The sequence below is a fragment of the Mustela nivalis genome (assembly GCF_964662115.1).
Source record: "Mustela nivalis genome assembly, chromosome: 2".
In the NCBI taxonomy this organism is placed as follows: Eukaryota; Metazoa; Chordata; class Mammalia; order Carnivora; family Mustelidae; genus Mustela; species Mustela nivalis.
Window position 1 is genome coordinate 49429382 of NC_139021.1, and position 6000 is coordinate 49435381.

The window sequence follows — 6000 nt, forward strand, 5'->3', positions numbered from 1 at the left end:
ATATTATATTTAGATACCACTTGCTAAATGTTTAACTAGCTTTTTGTATATACCTCAGTTTTATTTAATAATTATTGTTCTCAAAATCATGGTGTAGTGAAACTAATTGTCCTTGTCATCAATAATGTGCAAGTTTATGTTGCCCCTGCTAATTACTAAAGAGAAATTTATTAAATTAAAAATCATATTAAATTATGAAAATGGGATTTTAAAGGCACCCATGCAAGTCACTAGAAGTAGCAAATAATAATAATATGAAAAATAAGAAAATAATAACAATACCTTCACATCAGTGAAGAATTTTTTAAATTAGTTTTTAATTACATTCCAGAGCTCCATAAACAAATTTCAGGAATAAAATTCATCATTATTGCAGTTTTTTAATGCACAAAATAGAATTTTCTTAATGGCAATGTGATAGAAGAAGTGAAGAAATTACTATTTTTTAAAATCACAGAAAACATATAAAAATAAGAGTTTTCGAAAGTGAGAGCAAATAAATTGAAATAACATAATTTCTTCCATTTCCTTTGTTTCATGCAAACGGTTCTAAATATCTGCTTCCATTTCTAGTGTAGAGCTTTGCCTGATTTGGTGCACTGTATGAATAGTTGCTTGCAATACCAGTAAAGAGTGAACAAAGTATGACGATATTCTTACTCAAGGGTAATGCTTTCAGGAAGGTAACAGATGTCAGAGCTTTTCCACACACTTCGTATTAGTTCATTTAAAAAGTGATTATTTTACCTAAGAAATAGTTATTCATGTAGCACATGATTCTTTTAGCTAGGAAAATACAATATTTTTGGCATATGATATGTATGTGAATTACTTTTCTATGCCATTATTTTTTATTCTAAAGGCATCATTTGTTTGCCTAAATACAGCATCTCTTTGAAACAGTAGACTTTCATAAAAATTAGAGAAAATAAACAAAATAAATAAATAAACAAAAAAATATATATTTTTTAAAAGACAGTATATCTTTCGTGGTTAATATAAAGAGTGCCTTTATTAATTATGTAATTGAAACTTCCTCCCTCATACATAACCTACTTCATGCAAACTAAGAAAAAAATCAGTGTGCTACTTGCTTGCTTTTAATCATGTAAGGGTAAATATAAGGAAAAAAATAATGTTTATTGTGAATGATGAAAATTTCATTCAAAATTGTTTGGACAAACCACACACTCAAGACAGGATTCCAGCTAGGGGTTTCTTTCTCTATAATGTTCAAGACTGGATCAGAAACTGTAAAATTAATTCAGTAATCCAGGATTTTTCAATATACCCAAATGTTGGCATCCCATAGAAAAGTTCTAGGAAATTTAACAGCTGTTTTAACTTTGTGATGATTTCTTTGCCGAAATTTAAATGAAACTCTCAAAGTCAGCTAATGGTCCAATAACCAATTTAATTTATGCGTCTTCTTACTCTCACCCATCACCTCTACCTCCCAGACCCTTTCTCCCTGCAGGTGAAAATAATTTGCATGATTAAACTGATCTGAGTGGGGGGCGGGGGAGGGTTTGCCTACTAAATGAAAGAACAATATTATTTTTCCATAAGAAACCAGTAGGCGGTGCTAATCTAAGATACTGCATGCAAAGATTTTAAACCAAAACACATAGACTAGGTGACTAGGTTAAAAAGTTATAGAATTGCCAGTATGATTCCTCAAGAAGGAAATTTCAAAAACTTGCATGTAATAGAATTTAACTTGGGTATGAAATACAATGGTTTTATGACTATTAAATGAAAACCTCACATGACTTAAAGATTGTTAGTACGATCTTTAGTTACAGAATTCAGAGCACAGCAACATATTTGTTCCCACATTAAAATCTATGAACATCCTCATCTGCCCCATTATAGTTTCAATCTCATTTGGAAACATCATAGGGTGCATACAGATCAAGCCTGCTCCAATATTAAGGCCCAATTACCCCCACCTTAGGGCAGCAACTAACATGAAAATTCTGCTTTGATTACTCAAGTTTTTTCTTTCTACTTACTCTATTTCTCTCTTTCAAAAGAACTGAATGATTTACAATATATATAACCTGCTAAGAAATAAATTCATTTCATGCAAGTGAATTCACGCATTCACTTGCCTTTTTAAATAAATGAACGCTTCTATTTATATACATTATAACAGAATTGATTAAAAAGTGGCTTTTTAAATGCTTTTGCTAGCTCTTAAACCACATGAAAGACTATATTTCAGTAATGTACTCTACACACACAAATCAAAATTTAAAGGTTAGTGACATGATATTTGTACCAAATCTTAGAACTATACCCTTCATGATGTCAAGTCTAGTAGTCCACACATAAGACATGAGCTTCCTTATATAAATGCAACAGGACTTTCTTAACAGAGAAAAGCTACCCAGAGTACAAAAATAACTCAATTGCAAACTTCCAAAGATACTGAGAATGCACTGAAAATGAATTTTTTAAAAAGCTTTCTAGACATTGAAATAAATTTTAATCTTCTACAGACAAATGATCATTTGTACTCCTAATTCTTTCACCACAAAGAGTAAATAAATATGGGCATAAAACTTTTCATTCCAGCAGCTGAGGTGAAAGACTTAGAGAAACATTTGTTTTAAAAGCCATAGTGTAAGTAATTAACCCATTTATTATGGGCCCTTTTGTATGCTGAAATTTGTTTTGTCTATAGATACCCTATACGAAAACTTAATTTCAGAAGCATTTGCTTTATATTTACTTTAGCAGAATTCAAATTATATACATAGGACAAATTTAAGGCTGAACTTTTCATTTAAAAAAAAAATCAAAGCTTCAAAATCAAATCATTTAAATAATAGTTACCCTCCAGATTTCAAGATTTAAAGTATGACAAGAAATTTGTTTGGACAGCAAGTTTTCCAGCAGATTCTGTCACTATGTTTAAGTACAGAAAAGGCTTTTCATTACCAGCTGGTACATCTCCAAAAAGCAGTGCTAGATGATACTGGAAATATGTAACAGGACAATCATAAAACATCCTAAACTCCACAGAACACCGTCAACACAGTACTGTAGTGTTACCAATACACCGGAATCAATCACACCATAACCAACCCCTTGCCCTGTGCTCAGTTCTCAGGGGGAAACCTCTGGAACCACTATCAGGTGGTTAAAAATGGGGGGGAAAACACTGCCCCTTTAAAACTTAAATAAAAGGCTATTTTGAACCTTAGGGGTGTAGTCTCATTAATGCAAACTAACAGTTACGTTCTCAATATTAAACCCAACTGACCACCACAGAAACTATTTCCCCAACCCCTGGAAGACGCCAACGAGCACTTAACACCAAAGCAACACAACAGGGTAAGAAAAGATCCAAAGACAACACCACTAAGAAAGCAAAACCCTTCGGAACAAGCAAAACGGGCCGGGAAAGACCTACTGCGTTGTTTACTCGAGGCAAAGAGGAGGAGCAGGAGTTGAGCGTGCGGGGGCTGGTGCCATCCTCGGGGATCTGGAAATGTCTCGAGCTCCCTGCCCGCGTGGCCAGCAGCCAGCCCCTTCGGAAGGTGCTGCCTCTGCCGCTTCTCCCCACGCCTCCCCGGCGCTCCGAGGGGCCGCCCCAGCTGACCCGCACCGCGTCCTCGGCCCTCGCCCCTCCTGCTCTGCAAGTGGCCCTCGGAGAACTTACAGGGCCCGCGTCCCCAGCCGGCGCCGCCAGCGGCGCAGACACCGCCCGCCGCGGAGATGACCTGGGCGCAGCCTGGGGAGGGACTGTATTTTGCGCACATCCAAAAACGATCCCGAAGCAGGGAACGGACTTTGGCTTTCCCTAGCTCCCGGCACGGCTTTCCCCGCGGCGGGCTCGGACACTGCCCGGAGACGCGCGCGCGCACATACACACGCGCACACACACTCACACACACACACACGCACAGACACACACAGCTTTCTTTGCCAGGACCAGTGTTGCCATTGCAAACCCGGGAAACGCCTCCAAGGGGACCAAGTACCTGCTCTCTGCGAGCTGCTCAGCTGTTCACTTCATCCTCCGTTGACAAGGAAACCAAACCGCACTTCATTTTTTTTTTCCAGAAAAACCTTCCACTGCCATCATTTGAAAATTGATTTACGGGGAGGGGATGGGGAGGAAGAAGGGATAATATATAGATATCAGGATATCTATCATAAAATTATCTCGGTTTTTTAAAAAATTCAAATGTGCAAAAGTCACAGTTAATATAAAGGAGGAAAAAAGTATTTTGCTTAAAAATTATCCCAGTAACCAGCTGCAAGAAAAGTTTCATGTTATCAATGGGTGTCAAAAACAGGAGGGAAAAAAACGAAATTGTTCTCACCGGCTTCCAAAAACGGCACAAAAATTAGAAAATTAATTTTTTTTTTTTTTTTTTGCTTATTGGTTTGCACCAGTATTGCAAAACCACAAACTTGTAAACACTGCCGTAAAATCCCACCTATCCAAAAATCTTATCAGAAAAAAAGAGTATGCAAAAAAAAAGAGTTAGAAACATGCTTTTTATTTTTACAAAGGAAAAAAAAAATAGGCACCATACTTCACATCGCTTTTTCCATAAAACCAGTTGCATATTTTGCTGGACTTGGGAGTCGCTCCCAGCGGGCACGGTCGCCGCGGACTCCCAGACACAGCGCCTTGTCTACAGAACCATCGCATGCTAGAAAAACTTGGATTCAGGAAAAGGCTCAAAACCATGCTCCTCCAGCTTTCCCAAATATAAACAATAATCAAAGAAGTGGAAAAAAAAAGAAGAAAAACAAAAACAAAAAAAACAAAAAAAAAGGACAAAAAAAAAAAAGAATAGGACAAGAATGTCACTGAGAAGGTACTCACCGAGCGGGAGTAAAATGTTGGAATAAAAATGAGATTTAGTATAAAATACAGTATGGCGGTGGAAGAAGGAATGAAGCGCGTTTTTTTCTCTCAGTCTCTGCCTCAGGCACTGACACGTGACTCGGAGCCAGGCTGACTTGCAGGCAGCCGGGAAGGACCGAGGCTGCGAGGGGGGAAGCCCCACAGAGCCCAACTCCGGCGGCGAGGCGGCGGCGGCGGCGACGGGGAGTCCGGCGCTTGGGAGCGGCAGCCCACGTAGCGGCAGCCGCGGTAGCGGCAACGGCAGCTCCCGGCGAGGCTGCCTCCGCTGTGAGCCCAGACGAGCAGGTGCCCCTCACGCTGAGGCTGAGCACACGCACACGCACACGCAAGACAGGCAGGGCGCCGGCGAGAGGGGGAGCGGAGCGGGGTTGGGCCGGAGGCGCGCAGCTGCCGCTGCCTCTGCCGCCGCTGCCGCTATTACTGCTGCTGTTGCTGCTGCTGCTGTTGCCGCTGCCGCCGCTGCCCCCACCGCCGCCGCCGCCGGCTCCGGTGGGGAGCGCGTGTTCTGGGGCAGTTCTGGGCGTGCTGATCAAACGCCTTAGAGGAGGTGAACAACTTGCTGCTCACCTCAAAGTTGCTGTTGCTTGCCACTTGTTTATGCATTCATTTTTTTTTTTTTTTAATCTTAAGGTAGTTACCTGGGGAGAGATCCCACCCCTTTCTCTCCCGAAGTTTCACTATTAAATCCCTATTCAACTCATTCATTTTTTTTTTCTTCACCGATTTCCCATTTCTCATCCCTCCTAAGCTGCCTTTGCCTCTGCTGTTCCCTTCCGCTAGATCTGCGCTTCCCCCTCGGGGTTCTCGGGGAACCTGGCGCAGCGCGATACAGGGGGGCGTTGTCTCAGGCGAAGCCACGGTCGGTCTTTATTGCCATCAGAACGCGCAGCGTCCCTTCTGCCGCCGCCAAAGAATGTTTGCACTTTGAAAGGCAAAACAGAATCTCTCATTTAAGAAACCGCGTTCCGGGTTTCTTTTTTTGCGGGTTGCGGAGCAATGGGTGCGGGCACCGGTGTCCTTAATTTATTCATTCGTGGACCGAGCATTGTTTGTTTTGTCTGCGTGGGCGCGCGTGCTTCCAAGCCCGTCTGGAAGGCTTCGCGGGTCCG

The 6000-nt window shown here is 41.2% G+C and overlaps 1 protein-coding gene across 9 annotated transcripts in view; it reads right to left on the reverse strand.

The window, feature by feature from the left end:
• Positions 1–5174, reverse strand: part of RALYL (RALY RNA binding protein like) — a 687764-nt gene extending 682590 nt beyond the window's left edge. For 4 of the 9 annotated variants that reach the window (XM_082722638.1, XM_082722642.1, XM_082722646.1 and 1 more), the window contains exons 1-2: positions 4850–4937; positions 3993–4086 (exon numbers count right to left, since the gene is read on the reverse strand). The gene's annotated coding sequence lies outside the window, so the exon portion shown is untranslated. The other 5 variants (XM_082722639.1, XM_082722643.1, XM_082722645.1 and 2 more) reach the window with 5 other exon arrangements.
• Positions 5175–6000: the final 826 nt, after the last annotated feature.